Below are 19,320 nucleotides of genomic sequence, written 5' to 3'. Positions count from 1 at the left end.
TGCCATTACTTGTACAATGAAGAGTATAAATTAGGTAAAACGCCTTAACGTAAATGAAAATTTAAAACAAGTGAAGAATAAATGAATTCTATGTATAATATTACCACATTTGAATGCACCTTCAAGACTTACTATCAAGATATCCACTATCAACGTAAATTCGAGCAACTGGAGCCTATAACTTGACATATCTGCAAACAATAATGCAAGTTAGATTAGAAAAATGAATATAATTTATAAGAGAAAAGAGGAAATATCAAATTGGCAAGTATAAGTGGAGCTATATATAGTAAAATTAAAAAAAATTCATAATGTGTCGACAGGTAAAACCAATGGAGCTAAATGTCTAAGCTTGACAAAGTTTAGTGTAACACTTGTAAGATTTAGTTATAAAAGTGTCGATGAAACCCTCAGAGGTGTCACAAGGTCAAGTGGCACTCTGGCCGCTACAACCAAAAGTCCAAATGAGCAAATGAGTCGTAGATAGGGTTTTTCATTCTTTGGAAAAAACTAAAGAAATTTCCACTCTTAGATCTGAAGATTTAATTTGGACCTTCGATAGTGCGAAGTCAGGTCAACCATGTGAAGTCACATGGACCATCATTGCATGGCCTATGCATCACAATGCCATGTGTAAAATGTGGGCCACCATATACAATACAATATATCAAATATGGTTTAACATGAAGTCATATGCCAAAGGTTTATAATGATGAACATGTTTGATAATACAATGTATAGATAGTTAATATATTCACATGCCAAGGTTTATAATGGTGAAAAGGTTAGACATTACAATGTATGGATAGTTGAAAAATAGTATTTTTCAAGTTCCATTTATAGTATTTGGACTCGCAGCTGAATTTTACAAGCAGGAAGAAGAGGAGCACTTGCGTTGGACTCCAGGTAGGTATTTTCTCCATGTTTAATTTTCTCTAAGGAAAGTGTAAGTATTTTTGTTCATGTTGTTTCTAGATCAAGCCACTAGATCTAGGGAGTTCACTTTTGTTTGTAGAAGAGAATAGATTTATTGTCACCCATGGAGTCTCGGTTGGTTTTTGGAGACTCTTAGTTATGCCCTCATGTTGCTACTTTGTGCCTAAGGATCCATTATCCATCCATGCATTTGAGTTGTGATTGGAGGCTTGCTTTGTGACAAGGGAAGGACTTCGTATTTGGGAGACATCTACAAAGTCAAATATCTCTAAAGGGTTGTAATATCTCTTATGTCCATTAATACAAAATTTGCTTTGTTTTCGTATACTTATGTCTTATTGATGCATATGTATTACAATGCCTTCTTGACTCATTGTTTGGATATGTTAATACATGTTAATTGTATGTTGTAGTTCTCTTGCTTGATTTAGTTGTTTTTTAGGTTCCATTTAAAGTATTTGGAGCTAGAGCTAAAGTTTACAAGCAGGAAGAAGAGGAGCACTTGCATTGGAATCCAGGTAGTTAGTTCCTCGATGTTCTAATTTCTCTAAGTAAATCATAAGTATTTTTATTCTTGTTGTTTCTAGATCAAGCCACTAGATCTAGGGAGTTCATTTCTATCCACAAAAGAGAATTATCCATCAAACAACTTTGCAACTCCACTAGTGATCGAGGGCCAGAATATTTGGTTTCGTAGACCAAACTGATACCAAAACCAAGTACTCCCATGTTGAAAAGTTAGCTTTGGTAGTTGTCCAAGTTGTTCAGAGGTTTCACCACTATATTATGCTTCACAAGACTCTTGTGGTTTCTGATTGGAACCTGATGACCTATATCCTATCATGTCAATTGACGGGGATAAAATACTAGAGGTGGATCGTTATCCTCCAAGAGTTTGATTTGGAATTCATCAAATCCAAGTCTAAGAAATCTTTGGTCTTTGTCGAGCTGGCATATGCGACCTTCCCTTTTCTATGTCAGAATCAACAACTAACGATTTCATTCCCGATTAAACATTGTTCCTGATCAACCCTTATGATCCCTTGTATGGAGATATCATCATTTATCTCCAAACCCAAACTGTCTAATCTAATGCTTCTCGCTCTGATCAACATCAAATTCAATATCAGGCTCGCCAATACATCATAATTGGTGACACTCTTTACCGTCATGGTGTTGATACAATTTTTCGACGGTGCCTTACTCATGAGGAGGTCGAGAAATATTTGAATGAATATCATTGTGGAGCATGTGATGGACATATGTCTGGATATGCTACTAAAAAAATATTATTTGTTGGTTAATTTTGGTCTACTATGTTTAGAGATTGCATTTTAGTGGTCCAAAAGTTTCATGCATGCCAGATCCATAATCGGAAAGCCCGTGCTCCACCATCTCATATTCATCGAGTTGTCATTGTAGGACCCTTTGTCAAATGGGGTATCGACTTCATGACTTGTAACTCTTGCTCGACTGGGGGACATGGCTACATAATTGTTGTCATAAATTATTTTACTAAATGGGCCGAAGTGATGCCTACATATGACAACAACGACAAAATTGTTGCATTGTTTCTTTTCAATCAGGTTGTTATCATATTTGGTGTGCCACAATCCATAGTTACAAACCATAGTAAACATTTTCTTAATTACATGATGTTTGAACTAACTGTCAAGTTGGGATTCAACATGATAGCTCAAATCCATACTACCCACAGGGTAACAGTCAAATAGAAGCCATTAATAAGGTTTTGAAAACAATGCTTCAACGCATGGTAGGGATTCATAAAATGAATTGACCTACTATTATTTTTTCTGCTTTGTGGGCATACCGTACATCTGTCCAAACTGCGACTAGATTCACACCCTTTCAGTTGGTGTATGGTTTGGAAGTTGTTCTTCCAATTGAGTGTGAAATTTTGTCCTTAAATATTTTTGTTGAGCTTATTCCCAAAACCTTCGTTGAAGAAGAACGTTTTTTACACTTAGCTTGGCTAGATGAGACTCAACATGATGCCACAATGGCTAATGAGACTCACAAAAAGTGTATCAAATCACAATATGCCCAAATGTTAAACCTCGTGCCTCCTCGGTGGGTGATCTGGTCCTTTTGTATGAACAGGAAACCGATAAATTAGGAGCCGGGAAACTCGAACCAATGTGGTTAGGTCCATATATCGTTAAATGTGTTCTTGATAAAGGATCGTATGAGCTTGTATACTTTGAAAAAATTCCCTTGGCACAACCCCGCAATGGGTTGTACCTCAAAAGATACTATGCATAGAATTTGTTTCTACATAGTCACTGTGTACATACTGTATAGGTTTGATAGTGTGTTTGTAGTGAGTTTTCTTGAGAATTTTCTATTGCCTCTGCTTATCATGGATTACATTTGATTTGCAGATTTTGGCATTCCCTCAACCATATGTTGGTTATGCTAATGGTGCTAGTCATAATACAAGTAATATTTTCTCTGTTGCGTGGGAAATCTATACTCCCAATGACGAGTCAGTGAGTTTGCAAGGAATTGGCATCAGTCGCTCAACTAATAACATTACTATGTATAGCACAGTGATCGAACTTTTGTGTGATTCCATTATGCATGGTATTTGTCATTCTTTCATTAGAATTGGTTTTAAACTCGTGGTGCTACATCTAAACAGCGCTTATTTAGTAAGGAGACCAACTATATTGTGCATGTTTCTAAGGGTTTTTCTCTTAGAGCGACATTTTGATTACATTCAGTATCAACATGTTCTTGGGAATATAAATACATTAACATATGCATTGGCTAATAAGGTATTAGACAGACATTTGTGACACATTTAAAAAGTACAATCATCATCATGCATTGTGCAAGAGAGTAGAATAAGTAGAAATCATCCATAGATAGAAATTTTATATAATGTTTGGTTTTACAAAATCGTGTCTAATACACATATGGCCTATTATCCCCCAAAGTGTACACCTAAGGCGCAACACTCAGAGTAGGGGTTGTCACCTTGATCCCTACTCACTTTGTTTAGACTCCCTACTATCTAAGTCAAGGGGGAGTAGTCCCTAAAGGTGATAATGAGGGGGAAAATGTGTTATAACAACAAGCTCTAGGAGATTTTGAGGCAGGGAAATTACTTCTCTAGGTAGCTTGAAATGAGATTAGAGGGCAAGCTATGTTATCAAATTGAGAAATGTGAGATCGATAACTTCAGTTAGAATAATATGACACTTAAGATGAAATCATAAAAGACTAGTGCCTAGATACAAAGCTCAAATAAATTAGAGAACTCTCTCAATGATGAAATATTCCTCAAGCCACAAGATAGGCAATGTTGCAAGGAGATGTTAGTACAGGATGCAAGGCTGATATGCAATGCAAATGCTTCAATGAGACAATGAATATACTTCAAGAAGTTAAATTTCCAATGACATTATGTCAATATGCTTGCAATCATCCAATAAATAAATATGGCAAAGGAACAAGATTACAAGTTATTAACAATGATCAAAAGAAGCAATAAGAATCATTCGATGAAGCAATAGCAATGAGAACTAGGTGCTAGAGTAATATCCCAAAAGATGCCTTTAGATAAAATGACTTAAGTTGTTTCTTACTTATTTTAGACAGTCGAAATAAGTAAAGATTATGTAGTAAAATTGCACTTATTAGATGGCAGACGAGATTGCTAAGAAGAAAATCACTACTCAAATCTTAGATAAGAAAGACCTAGTAACAATATTAGATCAAGTAGTAATTTAGAAATGCAATTTAGTGAATGTGTGATTAGGAACTCAAAAGATAGCAAGAATTTAAACTTAAATTCCAATCCCAGTAATTATATCCAATCCCGCTGAAGTGAACAAGGCAAACAGTCACCTTCACAATGAGGTTAGAGCACTTAAGTTTCAAATATTTGTACTTAGGACAACAGTAAATTATCTTATGACAACCACTACATTTCTTGAGAGCAGCAAGCTAATAGTGGGTTGTTTCTATGCCAAATTCTTTAAACAAGCCCAAAATATCAAAAAATAATTTAAAAGGAACTTGTAATGCAGATGAAAAGACAATTGTGCCATTGTTATGATTTCAGACCCTAGTATGAAATGGTAACAATCATCATAACTTGTAGATTTAATCCAAACAACTAATGCCCAATATGTCGAATTTTCTCATCAATGTATTTGAGAATGAGTAAAAAAAATTATGCCAATTAGATCACTGATTAGAATTTTCAATCCTAAGTATGCCTTCAGAAAATATGACAGTCATTAAACATTTGCAATAAATCTAGCCAATAGGTTTATGCCAAGTGAGAGAAAAGTCCTTAATGCTAGAAGGATTCAAGAGTTTAGAGTGCAAACCAGTGAGGATGCCCAAAATTCCTTCAGTGGTCAACCAAATATGAAAATGTAAAATTTTACCCAAATATTATGCAATGACACCACTTGTTAGCTTCACAAAATTTCACTAATACCCACAAAGATGAATGATGCAAGGTGAGGGTAAGCTTTGAGGGGGCAGCCAAGGAATCAAGGCCAACAAGCCTGATGTTTTGGGAATGAGGAAACAACAAAGGGTTAGAGGGTTGCGGAGGAGTGAAAAGAGGGAAATGCAGGCATGCGTAAGGCCTTGAAGGTTGCTACAGGTAGTAGATAAGGACAATCAAGGTTGCTTCAAGGTTAATGGATGTCGCAAGGAGGATAAGGTTGGATTGGAAGAAAAAGGCAGTAGAAGAGAGGTACAGGGCTGCATTAAGGCAACAAGGAAGGAAGCGAAAGAGGGTTTTGCAGGGCTGTCGTAAGGCAAAGGAGGATGATAAACAGAATTTGCTGAGTACCCAAAAATTTCACAAAATTGCAACGAAAATTTCCTCTTATTCAAATCTATAATTTGATCAAATTTTCATCGAATAATCCTTTATTTGTTGGTGCTGCAAACAAATTTGAGATCAAATCTTGCCCTCCAAGGCCTAGCTCTATCTAAAAACCCCAATACTTCTTTTGACGAGGCTTAGATATCTTCCTACACAAAATAAAAGTAAAAACCTAGATCTCGAATATGTACAAAAAAATAAAACCCAAAACCCCAATGTTAGAAATTTAAAAAAATTTATAGAGACTTCAGATCTATAAAAATAAAATACAAATATATCAGATCTGAGGAGTATGAGTCCAACTCTGCTCCCAGATCTGTAGATCTAATCTCTTCCTAGCTAGATCTATCAATTAAATTCATATCTACCAGATCTGAGGAGTATGAGTCCAACTCCACTCCCATCTATGTAGATATAGGCTCTTTCTATCCAGATCTATCTATTGAGCACAAATTATAAAAGATAATTAACTTTTAAAAAATGAGTTACTAGCCCCAAAGACCTTGCAAAAGGAAAATCGTAAGATAAATATAGGAATTTAGATCAAAAAGGCTCTTCAGATCTTATGCCTTGGGATTCAGCTGGTCTAGCCAAGGACTTCCCCAAACGCCCAATTTTTTAAATCCAAATGATTTCTACACACTTCAAATTAAACTGTCAGATTAATAGAGACGTAAAATAACAATGTAATTTTTCAAGAATTAGAGATACCTGCTAACTCTATTAAATTAAAATGTTATTTCAAACCCAATAACTTATGCAATAAATTATTCCACAAAGGCTATTAACCAACAATTTATAAAAATAATATTTAGCAGAACATTAAAAACAATATTACCATAAGATGCAGGAGAGGAACACCACCATCAATGTAAACCCCAAAGACTTTGTGTTATTATTATTCCAGAAAAGATTACAAGAGAGCTTCAAGAGCAAGTACACAATTCAATGATCGGATCCTTTGATGTGACAAATGACCTCTAATTTATAGATAAATTCTTCAACGACTATTTGGTTTGATCCCCATCAAAGTATTCTTGACTGTTGAAAAAGATTTAAGGATATTTTAATCTCCTCCGTCGAAATTATTTTATTTTTTAAGAAATTCGAATTTTTCATTTTGAATTTTAAACTCAAAATTAATTATTTTGAGTTGATTTCCTAAAAAAATTGACTTTGGTTTAACTATCAACGCCCAAGGGTCCAAAATCTCTTGAAATTTTCAATATTCCCTTGGCCGAAACCTCCAAAAAATAATTTCTTTGAGACCCATGAATTTTATCTCTTAGAGAATTAATTTTTCCTATGATTTAAAATTAATTAAATTTTTAGCTTAGGATTTTAATTTAATTTTCCCAAAAAAATTAATTCATTGACTCATGAGGGGATTAATTCTTTTTTCGACCCTCAAATATTTTTTCCATGGTCTCTAACTATGAAGGACCATGCAGTAAAATATTTTTTACATCAAGATCTTACAATTTAATACATGAAGTGGGGAAACTCGTTTTTTATAGACCTCAGTTATTTACCCAATTCTGCGACTCAAATATGATCTAGTAGACCAAGTGATTTGTAATAAGATAATTTATCCAATTAGCTAAAATGATTCCCAGATCACTTTACATAAGACTCGAATAGAACACTAGGGATTACCTAAGATCTTGACGACAAAATCCACCCTAGATTTGGGGTGAGGTGGAAGGGAAAAACTTTTCCGATCATTTGTGTTTAGAAACACAGATGAATCAATGAGACGAAAAACCTCCCAAGGATGAAAATCATCATCAAAATAATAGTCTTACCTAGATTGTTATATACATTATGGGCTTACTAAGATCATTTACATTATAAACTTGTAGAATGGGTTTACAACTTTGATAAACTGTTGACTAATGACTAACGAATCAAGGAATGATATAAATGCTCGAGCATGATGGAATTCCTTTGCGAAAATGTGTACTTCTATAGGGTAGTTGACACAGAGTGGTCAACATGGCCCACGACCTATAGTATAAAAAATAAATGTAGAAAAAAATGTGGCTCAAAAGCCTCCTAGGAGACTAATCCTAATGATGCTCATGATAGCATACAATTTCACAAGCAACTTTGCATAACTATCAACTGATATGAGTTGGCACTCATATGGTGTACCGCTACAAATGCACAGGAACTGTAACAACCCTGGTTAAAAATCCATGTAAAAATATGTAAGGCCATGGTCATGGGACACATATTCCAAGCTTAATGTTGGGAGAGACATCCTAGTGTGGGTGTTCATTTCGGTTAATATGGCTAAGGAAATTGGAAAAGGCAATGGCTAAGGCTTTGAAAAGGCATGAGGCATTATTTGGCATTTTATTTATGAAAATAATGGAAATTAGGAGAAAATGAAGGTGAAAGGTCATAGGTTCCATGTGAGGAGGAAAATGAAGGAAAATAATGAAAAATTAAGAAAATATACGCCTCATTAATAAAAAGGATTCTGAGGATCAGTTTGTAAGCTTTGGACAAGTTTTGGTGGAGCTCTATTCGATTCTCTCTCTCTCTCATATTCTTGGGCACCTATATTTTTCTTGGAGCACTCTTGGAGAGTGTGGCATACTTGGAGTTTTGGAGCAAGAAGGCAAAGGAAGAACAAGAAAGCATAAGAGGACATTGGGATCAACTACTACAACAAGTTTTGCTTACAGGTACTGAGTTGCATGTATGTTTTCCTCACTAGTTTTGGCATGCATGGCACATGCATGTGGTTTCTTGGTCATGATATGTCATTGGCATGGAGGTCTGTGTGGATTAACAGTGGATTTGCCTAGCCTTGCCATTTCTTGGGTAGCCATGTTGTTGTGGGTTTATTTCTTTGTTTTTCTAATTGGTTCTCGTGTTTCCTTTAGCTTGGGTCAAGTTATTAGTTCTTGGAGCCTTGGTTGGACAAACACTCTAGAAGCCCTGTAACAACTTGGTTGAGTTATTATTCTTGAAAGACTTAGTTGGAAAAACACTCTGGAAGCCCTACAACAACTTTGGTTGAGTTATTATTCTTGAAAGCCTTGGTTGGACAAACGCTTTGGAAGCCCTGTAATAACTTGGGTTGAGTTACTAGTCCTGGAAGCCCTTGGTGGGTTGAGTTACTAGTCCTAGAAACCTTGGTTGCACAAACACTCTGGAAGCCCATCGGAAGCTGTGGGTTGAGTTACTACTCTTGGAAGCTTTGGTTGGACAAACGCTGATCCGAATTGGATCCATGAAGAAAAATCAGAGAACCATGATTGTATCAAATCAGGACAAAAAGTTGATTTCAAAGAACATGGAGCGATAAAAAAAACCTCTAAATAGTGGCAGTTGGCAGCCAGCATGGAACGATGAGAACCTCGGTCAAAGTGCATTGACCGAGGCCCATGGAGACTGCGCAGGAGGCGGAACTAGCCCCTAGGAAGCTCGGATCGGGAAAAGGAGGCAGTTTCTGATGCGCACTTAGCACTTAGCGCTAATCACGCATCGCTGAGAAAAACCCCTCGAGAAGGAGAGGCCTCGAGAGCTCGGTCGCATGGGAACCGGGAAAACCGTGGGGAAAAGGTTAAAGGCTAAAGGCGGGACCCGCGCTCCAAAACCCGTGGTATTTATCGGGGGCACCCTTGGGCGGTAAGAAAATTTGGAAAAAAAGGAGCGATTCCACTCACCGCCCGACGCATGGCAGGCAGAGGAGAGAGAAAACCACTGCTCATCACACGCTAACAGTCAAGCAAGTCAACGTGCGAAACGAGCGAATGGCGTCAGATTTGGGGGCTCCAAATCTAATGGCTAAGAAGGCGCTCGATGGAGAAATCAGAATTGGCAGGGGATTAAGCCGTGATATGTAAGAATTTGAGGTTCGATTTGACGCGGAGGTGGCGGACGAGTCATTTCCCAACGTAACCGAAGAATCAAACCGACGAGGAAAAAGCTGGTGCAGTTCGTTGGAAGACAAGTGGCCACCTGTCGTGAGCCGATGACCATGATGCAGAGACAGGGGATTCCAAGCGAACAGCAGCAGGTGATCCGATGGAGGCAGAAAGGAAATTGAACAGTCATGAGGCCGATTGGCTTTAAAGCCATGAACAGACAGAATAGAAGATATAGACAAAAAGAAGGAAACAAAGACAAAGAAAGCAAAAGTGAAGAAGACAGTAAAGAAAGAAGCAGAAAGACAGAGAGCTGAGCTGACCTGCAGCATAAGGCAGCATCGAGAAATCCTTGAGAGGATCTATCGGGAACTGAGCACCACATTAGGCTCCTCCCCTTAAGACCAGAAAGGTCAAAGAGCTGGTAAGGAAAAGAGTCTGTGCACTCTAGTGGCTTGGGGAATCCAAGAACCACCCTGCCAAGCAATTCTATTTCAGGAGACTCAAATTGAGCTCCTCATTGTAATTCTCTGCTTTGAAGACACAATAAAAGAAGGCCACCACTGAGAGTTGGACCGAAGATGTAGCCCTAGAGGATAGGGTGAACTCCTTATTAATTTTTTGTGTTCTTGTATTTGCTTACTGTGTTTCTCTGTTGTTTTCCATTTTCCAGTGTCTATGTATTTTGCAATCTGATCAATCCGTTGCCTAAAATAACATGGACACACACCAGCACATGAGTCTGTAATACCTTCAATTAATAATTCTTAACTAAGATCACTCATAGGGTGATTTTCAGATCAAGTGGTATTAGAGCTTTAGGTTGTAAGGTTAGACAAGCTTGTGTTGGTTTAGCTGTTGAATGCTCACTAGATCAAAGCTCAAATTAGGAGAAGGAGAGTTGGTTGAAACTAATCCTGAAATTGGGAGAGTCTATCCTCGGAAGACAATGTCAGAGGAAGGTTCTGTAGGGCCAGACCCTCAATTCATAGAAAGTTTCCTAGCTATAAATTCCATGGTAGAAGAAATGTATAGGGACTTTAGAAAACATAAGGATGAAGACTCATCAGGCTCTAAACAAGACAAAGAAGAAGATGTGCCTCACTTCCATGACCACTCCAAAGGAAAAGGGAAAGGGGAAATATTCCTCACCCCTCCTAATAGCCCTGTGCATAACAAGAAGGCATCTTTAATCAAACTAGATGTTGAATTTGATTTGCCTATATATGATGGAGAGCTAAATGCAGAAAAGTTGGACAATTGGATTAGACAAATTGATGTTTATTATAGAGTACGGAACATCGATTCAGACAAGAGCAAGATTCAGCTAGCAAGCCTACGCCTAGGAGACACTGCCTTGGTCTGGTGGGAAGGCAAAACCCAAACTGACATGAAAAGACATGGTAAGACCATCTCTGTCTGGAGTGAATTTGTTTCTGCAATCAAAAAGCAGTTCTATCCATTGGCCTACATGCAACAAGTCATGATGAGTTGGCAAACTCTTCGGTAGTTGAAAGGGCAAAGTGTGCAAGGGTACACTCCAGAATTTAGAAAGAGAGCATTGATTCTAGGAATCTCATTAGACTCACCAGAGACTTTTTTGAAGTACATTGATGGTCTACACAGCTACGTGAGGCATACCATCCTCATGTTTAATCCCACTAGTATAGATGAGGTATCTGTACAAGCTACTCATCTAGAAGCTAGAGGAAAGAATGGAAATCCAGAAGTTGGGGGACCATCCCAACCCACTGTAAACAAGAGAAAGGAGAAAAGAAAGCAGAAGTCGAAAGCAAGGAGATCTAACACTACATAGAAAAGCAAAGCTTCATGCACTCAGTGTAAAAAATATGGGCATGATGATGAGAATTGTTGGATTTTGCATCCAGAGCTGAGGCCTAAGAAGTTCGAGGGAAAGAAGAAGAAGACTGTTGCAACTATTCAAAAAGATTTGGGGTCGGACTCGGGAGATGAAACAACCATTGCAGCCACAGGTATAAAAGGTAAGAATTCTGAAGCATCTACTAGTAATTCTACTCAATCTGTTATTGATGAAGAAAATGAGAGAAAAAGATATGAGCTTTTCCATATTCGAGTTGTTTCCAAATATCAAAAGATTGATACTTTGTTTGATAGTGGCTCACAAGTAAATTTAATTTTGAAGCAATTGTAAAAAAATTGGGATTAGCAACTACACCTCATAAGAAACCATACCCATTAGGATGGCTGAATGATAAAGCACAACTACAAGTGACTAGACAGTGCAAACTCAAGTTTTCTTTTGGGTCAACATTTGTAGATGAGGTTGAGTTAGACATAATTCCTTTGGATATATGTGGAATTGTTTTAGGAAGTCCTTACTTGTATGATATAAAAGCTATTTTCTATAGAGTTGAGAACAACCATCTACTTGTTAAAGATGGAATTGAATACTTTGTAAGAGCTCATAAGCTAAATAATAATTATACTTTCATAAACTCAGGGTAGATGAAAAGAATGATAAATTCATGCAAACAATTTTTACTAATGGTTGTAAAGGAAAAGAAACCTGATAAAACCAATGTATTTGAGGGTTGTAATGCTAAAAGGCAAGCTGATATAGAAAAGGTTGTTTCAAAGTATGATATCTTGTTTCAAGAACCTAAAGGTCTACCACCCAAAAAGGAAATAGTACATGATATTATTTTGTAGCAATATGCTCCATTGCCTAACATTGGAATGTACAGGTTGTTTGCTTTAGAGAATTTTGAAATCAAGAAGCAGGTGCAGGAGTTGCTCAAGAATGGGTTCATCAGGCTTAGCACATCACCATGTGGGTCACCGATCGTTTTGGTGAGAAAGAAATATGGCTCGTGGAGAATGTGCATTGACTACCGAGCACTGAATAAGATAACAATCAAAAATCATTATCCCCTTCCTCGCATAGATGATCTTTTAGATCAATTGAAGGAAGTTGTTTATTTCACCAAGCTAGACTTGCACAGTGGATACCATCAGGTCAGAGTTGCAGAACAAGATGCATGGAAGACTGCTTTCAAAACAAAGTAGGGATTGTAGGAGTGGTTGGTTATGCCTTTTGGCTTAACTAATGCTCCTACTACTTTCATGAGAGTAATGAATGATGTACTCAGACCTTTTCTTGATGATTTTGTTATTGTGTATCTGGATGACATTTTGATTTTTAGCAAAACATGGGAAGAACACTTAAAGCATGTTAAGCAGACATTAGATGTTTTGTAAAGAGAAAAAATTCATGTTAAACTCTCAAAATGTGAATTTGGAAAAACCTCTCTGAATTATTTGGGTCATATAGTAGGGGGTGGTGAATTGAAAATAGATCCCTCTAAAGTGGCAATCATTGTAAACTGTCCTAAACCCAAATTTGCTACAGAAGTTAGAAGCTTCTTAGGAGCTGCACAGTATTGGAGGAATTTCATTTCTAACGTTTCCTCAATTGCAGCTCCCTTACATGCTTTAACAGGATTGAACAAGGTGTTTCAGTGGGGAGGCAAACATCAGAAAGCCTTCGACACCTGGAAAGAAAAGATTAGTACAACACCTGTACTAGCACTGTCTGATCTGCAAAGACCATTTGAGATCCAAACAGATGCCAGTGACTATGCCATGGCAGTAGTGTTAACATAGCACGGTAAACCCATATGTTATCATTCTGAGACTTTTAATCCTACAGTAGTTAACTATCCTACACATGATAAATAATTGTATGCATTAAAAAGTGAAAACATTACTTAATGGGCAAAGAGACAGTAATACATAATAATCATCAACCACTTCAATATCTACACTCCCAAACTAAGTTGCAGCAATCAAGACATTATAGATGGATGGGTTTTCTACAATAGTTTCATTTAATCATCAGATATAAAAAGGGCATACATAACAAAGTTGCAGACATGTTATCTAGACCCATTATAAATGCATCTACTATACTTAAGCATAATTTTGTGCTACATGAAAGCTACATTGAACAATATGCTCAAGATATAGACTTTAGAGATGTATATGCAACTTTGAGTCAAGGAAAAAGAGTAGAATAATTGGATTATCATGTAAAGGACCGACTCTTATACCATTGTGGGAAACTCTGCATTCCACAAACTGAGAGAATAAAGATAATTAGGGAAGCACACACTTCTCCGATATCAGGTCACTTTGGGGTAAGTAAAATAGTTGCACAGCTGCAAAGATTTTGTTATTGGCCAAAAATGAATGAGACAATTTCTAGATATGTAAGAGGGTGTACTATGTGTGCTAAAAGCAAGCCCAGCAATAGAAAACTAGGCTTGTACACTCCATTACCAGTACCTACTCACCCTTTGGAAAGTGTTTCCATGGATTTCGTTGGGGGACTGCCTAAATCTAGAAAAGGTCATGATAATCTATATGTTGTTGTGGATAGGTTCAGCAAAATGTGTGTTTTGATACCTTGTAATAAACAGATTATAGCTTAACAAACTGCAAAATTGTTCTTTGAACATGTATGGGTTCATTTTGGATTACCCACTTCTGTTGTATCTGATCGAGATACCCAATTTGTGGGGAAGTTTTGGTCAAGTCTGTGGGAACTGATGGACACCAAACTAAAGAAAAGCACAGCTTTTCATCCACAAACTAATGGCTAGACAGAAGTAGTTAATAGGACAGTGATCCAGTTACTCAGAGGATATTGCAGCAAACATCCTAAGCCTTGGGATGAACATTTGTGTTATGTTCAGCATGCTTACAACAGAGCCAAACATTCTTCTACACAAAGATCTCCTTTTGAGACCTGTTTAGGTTTCACACCAAGGTCTCATTTGGATTTTGTCTTCGGTAAAGATACCACAGTTGAGGGACACAGCGATGTGGACAAGGCAACTAGGTTCATTGAACAAATCTAGGAGATCCACCAGGCAATACAGGAACAATTGGAAAAGAGCCAAGCCAAATACAAGGCTAGGCATGACAAGCATCGGATGGAGCATAGTTTCCAATTTGGTGACCGGGTCTAGCTATATATCAGCAAGGACAAGATGCAAGGTGAAGGTAAGAAGCTAAAGCCTATCAGGTATGGACCCTTCAAGATACTTGAAAAGATTGGTGAAAATGCTTTTCGCCTTGATCTACCAGCTTACATGCACATCTACTCAGTCGTAAATGCAGATTGCTTGAGATTTTTTGAACCTTCAATGATTGAGGATCCTGAAGAGCAGAGTCAATTTCCTTCTATTGATGACCTGCTACCTGAATATCTTAATGAATTACAGGAAGACACAGTGCTGGACAGGAAGGTGAGGATGACACGCAAAGGAGATGTTGAGTACCTCAGGATTGGGCTCAAGGGTTCAAAGCCGAGCAGTGCAAAGTGGATTGAGATTGGACAAGTGAGACAACAGTACCCTCACTTAGTCGATGCTTGAAAACCAACTTTTGGTGGTCCAAAATCTTTTCAGTGGGAAGGTCGTGATCCGAATTGGATCCATGAAGAAAAATCAGAGAACCATGACTATATCAAATCGGGACAAAACTTCGAATTCAAAGAGCATGGAGCAATCAGAAAAACCTCTGAACAGTGGTAGTTGGCAGCTAGCGTGGAACAATGAGGACCTCAGTCAAAGTGCACTAACCGAGGCCCATGGAGACTGTGCAGGAGGCGAAACTAGCCCCTGGGAAGCCCGGATCGGGAAAAGGAGGCAGTTTCTGATGTACGCTTAGCGCTTAGCGCTAATCGCGCATTGCTAGGAAAAAATCCTCGAGAAGGAGAGTCCCTGAGCGCTCGGTTGCATGGGAACCGAGAAAACCATGGGGAAAAGGTTAAAGGTTAAAGGCAGGACCCACGCTCCAAAACCGGTGGTATTTATTGGGGGAACCCTTGGGCAGTAAGTAGATTTGGCAAAAAAGGAGCGATTCCACTCAGCGCCTGACGCGTGGCAGGCAGAGGAGAGAGAAAACCACCGCGCATCGCGTGCTAACGGTCAAGCAAGTCAACCGCGCGAAATGAGCGAATGGCGTCGGATCTGGGGGCTCCAGATCTAACGGCTGAGAACGCGCCCGATGGAGAAACCAGAATTGACGGGGGATTAAGCCGCGATATGTAAGAATTTGAGGTCCAATTTGATGCAGAGGTGGCGGACGAGTCATTTCCTGACATAACTGAAGAATCAAACCGACAAGGAAAAAGCTGGCGTAGTTCGTTGGAAGACATGTGGCCACCCGCCGTGAACCGATGAAAAAAGACGCAGAGACAGGGGATTCCAAGCGAACAGAGGCAGGTGATCTGACGGAGGCAGAAAGGAAATTGAACATTCGTGAGGCCAATTGGATTTAAAGCCATGAACAGACAGAACAAAAGATACAGAGAAAAATAAGGAAACAAAGACAGAGAAAGAAAAAGTGAAGAAGATAGTAAAGCAAGAAGTAGAAAGACAGAGAGCCGAATTGACCTGCAGCATAAGGAAGCATTGAGCAATCCTTGAGAGGATCTGTCAGGAACTGAGCACCACATTGGGCTCCTCCCCTTAAGACTAGAAAGGTCAAAGCGTTGGTAAGGAAAAGAGTCTGTGCACTCTAGTGGCTTGGGGAATCCAAGGACCACCCTACCAAGCAATTTTGTTTCAGGAGACTCAGATTGAGCTCCTCATTGTAATTCTCTACTTTGAAGACACAATAAAATAAGGCCACCACTGAGAGCTGGACCAGAGATGTAGCCCTGGAAGATAGGGTGAACTCCTTATTAATTTGTTGTGTTCTTGTATTTGCTTATTGTGTTTCTCTGTTGTTTTCCATTTTCCAGTGTCTGTGTATTTTACAATCTAATCGATCAGTTGCCTAAAATAACATGGACACACAACAGCACATGAGTCTGTAATACCTTCAATCAATAATTCTTAACTGAGATCACTCATAGGGTGATTTTCAAATCAAACGCTCTGGAAGCCCGTCGACAGCTGTGGGTTGAGTTACTAGTCTTGGAAGTCGTGTTGGAACAAATGCTCTGGAGCCATGGAAGGCTTGGGTAGAGACCACTCTCGTGATGGTTTTGTGACGTCTAGCCATGAGGTGGAACCATTGTTTGATGGGTTGAGGTGGATTGCCTCTAGAAGCCCTGGATGGTTTTGGGTTGATGTGTTTTATGAGATCCCACGTTCATGCTTGGAATATGGCACATGGGTGAATGGCTGAAGAGAGATTTGACTCACCATTCTACGGTCAAGTGAAACGTGGAAGTCCCATCCCGGGTTTGGATTTTGCATCATCAATATGAGGTGATTTCTCCTTGTATTTCTATGAGTATTTTACTAGTTTATATGTGGATCATATGGTTGTGATTTCATTGGTATTTTTGTTGCTATTATTCTGGTTATATATATGTTTGATAACATAATCTATGTATGTATCTCATCATGTTTTTACTGGTAAATGAATGAACAATGTATCTATCACCTAATGGATGAAATTTCAATTGATGTGCTGAGGCATCAATGCCTCATAGAGAATCTCAGATAAGTATGAGACCCCTATGCTCATATATCTTGTTTACACCTGTAAATTACATATTCATGATATGTTTGATGAAATGATTATCATGGCTAGTAGTGATCTAGTCAATGTCTTATTCAATTAATTGCACTTGTATTTTCATTTCTATGTTATCTTATTGTTTTTAAGGTGTTACTCAATTCTGGGAAGTGACCTGGACTCTGGGCCTAAAAAAGTGACACTGGCACAGTACTGAGCAAAATAGTCCTTGGATGTTGGCTTGCAGGCCTGTGAGAGCAACCAAATATCCCTAGATGTCGGCATGCCCATAGCATGAGAGTGTCTAGAGGTTAAATGGTCCAAAATATCAATGGGACCCAAGGGCTGGTTGGCATAAAGGTTGGGTTGGTTCCTGAGGGTCCTAATGCAGATGTTGAATGTTTGTATGGTGTGCCTCTGTTGGTTCCACTTTCTTAACCTGACTTAGGAGGTTGAATCATATCATAGTGGCCTCTTGTCGCATATTTACCCCGAGTGGTCGGTTGATTAGGTAGACATTAGGGGAATTTTGAGGTCTAAAATGGGCCTCCTAAGAAAAATGTACAATCAAAATAAACTTTATAAGAGCCAATAGGATTCAAGATGATGATGTCAACCATGGGGGATGATTCCCCATTTTTGGAGTAAAAATGTAAAAAGATTAAAAAATAACAAAATAATAAACTACCTTTTCAACTCGTATTCTCAACGTATATCCCTAAGGTTTTACTCAAATTTTGAGCAGGAGTACTCGTTGGATGCAAAATTTAATTCCTCATCCAAGGAGTACCCATCTTGCATACTTTCAATGGACCCTGCTACACGAAAAATGAAAAAAAATGTGATTGTAATCACATTTTTCATGTATTTATCATTTTTCGTGTAGTAGGGTCCATTGAAAGTATGCAACATCGGTACTCGGATGAGGAATAAAAATTTTCATCCAACGAGTGTTTCCACTTGTTAGGGCCTAAATCTACCTTAGGCTGAGAAAGGCAGAATCTAGGGTAACATCAAACCACACTTAACTTGGTAGCTAGCCCTACCAGGTCGGGAGAGGGCTCTCTCCTTGTCAATCTCAGAAGAATATGGTCAATAGAGCTTGAGATGACTAATGTAAAGACTGATTTTAGGCTAGGTATATTCTCAGAGGAGTTTGATTGAATTTAATTTTGGTTTGTTGGCTCAAATGTGAAAGGCAAATTTGGGTCCGGGGAATGGACACAGTCTTGCAGAGATCTCTATGGGGCGAGGTAGGCAAATGGTTTAGTACTTCAAATTGAGTGAGATGGAGATATTTTAGACTGGTGAGGAGTTGGAGAAGGCATGAAATTCTTAGGGATCCTCTTCAAATAGCTAAAAACATAAATAACTAAACAAACCCTAGGTAGAGCACTGCAACTTCAATGAATTCTACCTTGATCATTGTTTCATTTAATTAAGATGAACAGTATGAGATGATGGCATACATAAAACACATGTAAACTTGAAATTACAGAAGGAAACACAATACCAAATCAAGTTGCCACAAGAATCCCACAAAGTGCTGCAAACCCTGGTCTATTCCTTTGCCAAACTGCTGAAATGAGTGTACAATAATGCTCAAAGCATTCACAAGAGTCCAACCTTTACCAATGACTGAAAAACAACTAGATATAGGCATTAAAAAACTTATGCTAGGCTTTATGGTTCGAATTCATGAGTTTAGGAGTTGTTTCAACAAGATCTAAACTAAGAACATAAAAGTAGGCAGTGGAACAGCTTGCCTCTAAAACCTAGGAAACTGATTCATTCAATTGCAAACTACCTTTTCATGATGAATCTACCTCTATGAGTGAAAATTTAGCATAATTAAATCAAAATCCTTCAAGTCACATTAAATCACATCATGAGTTGACTATTAGAAAGAGAAAAGCAAACTGAGAAGAAACTAGGTGAAAAACAGAGTTTTTTGGCCAAAATGAGAAAATTTTATCCTGTGCGCCACGCTACTTTGGAGCTGATTTTGGAGGCTTTCCCGTGCACCAAATTTTCTCCAAGTGGGCTTGTTAGAAAGGTATGCCTATCTACTTTCCATAACAGATGTAATTTCTAAATTTTGTGTCCATTTTC

The sequence above is a fragment of the Pinus tabuliformis genome, chromosome 9 (genome assembly GCF_031772625.1).
Source record: "Pinus tabuliformis cultivar Carrire ecotype Pingquan chromosome 9, CPIR1, whole genome shotgun sequence".
NCBI lineage: Eukaryota > Viridiplantae > Streptophyta > Pinopsida > Pinales > Pinaceae > Pinus > Pinus tabuliformis.
The sequence above is the reverse complement of the archived record's forward strand: the minus strand, read 5'-3'. Positions refer to the sequence as shown.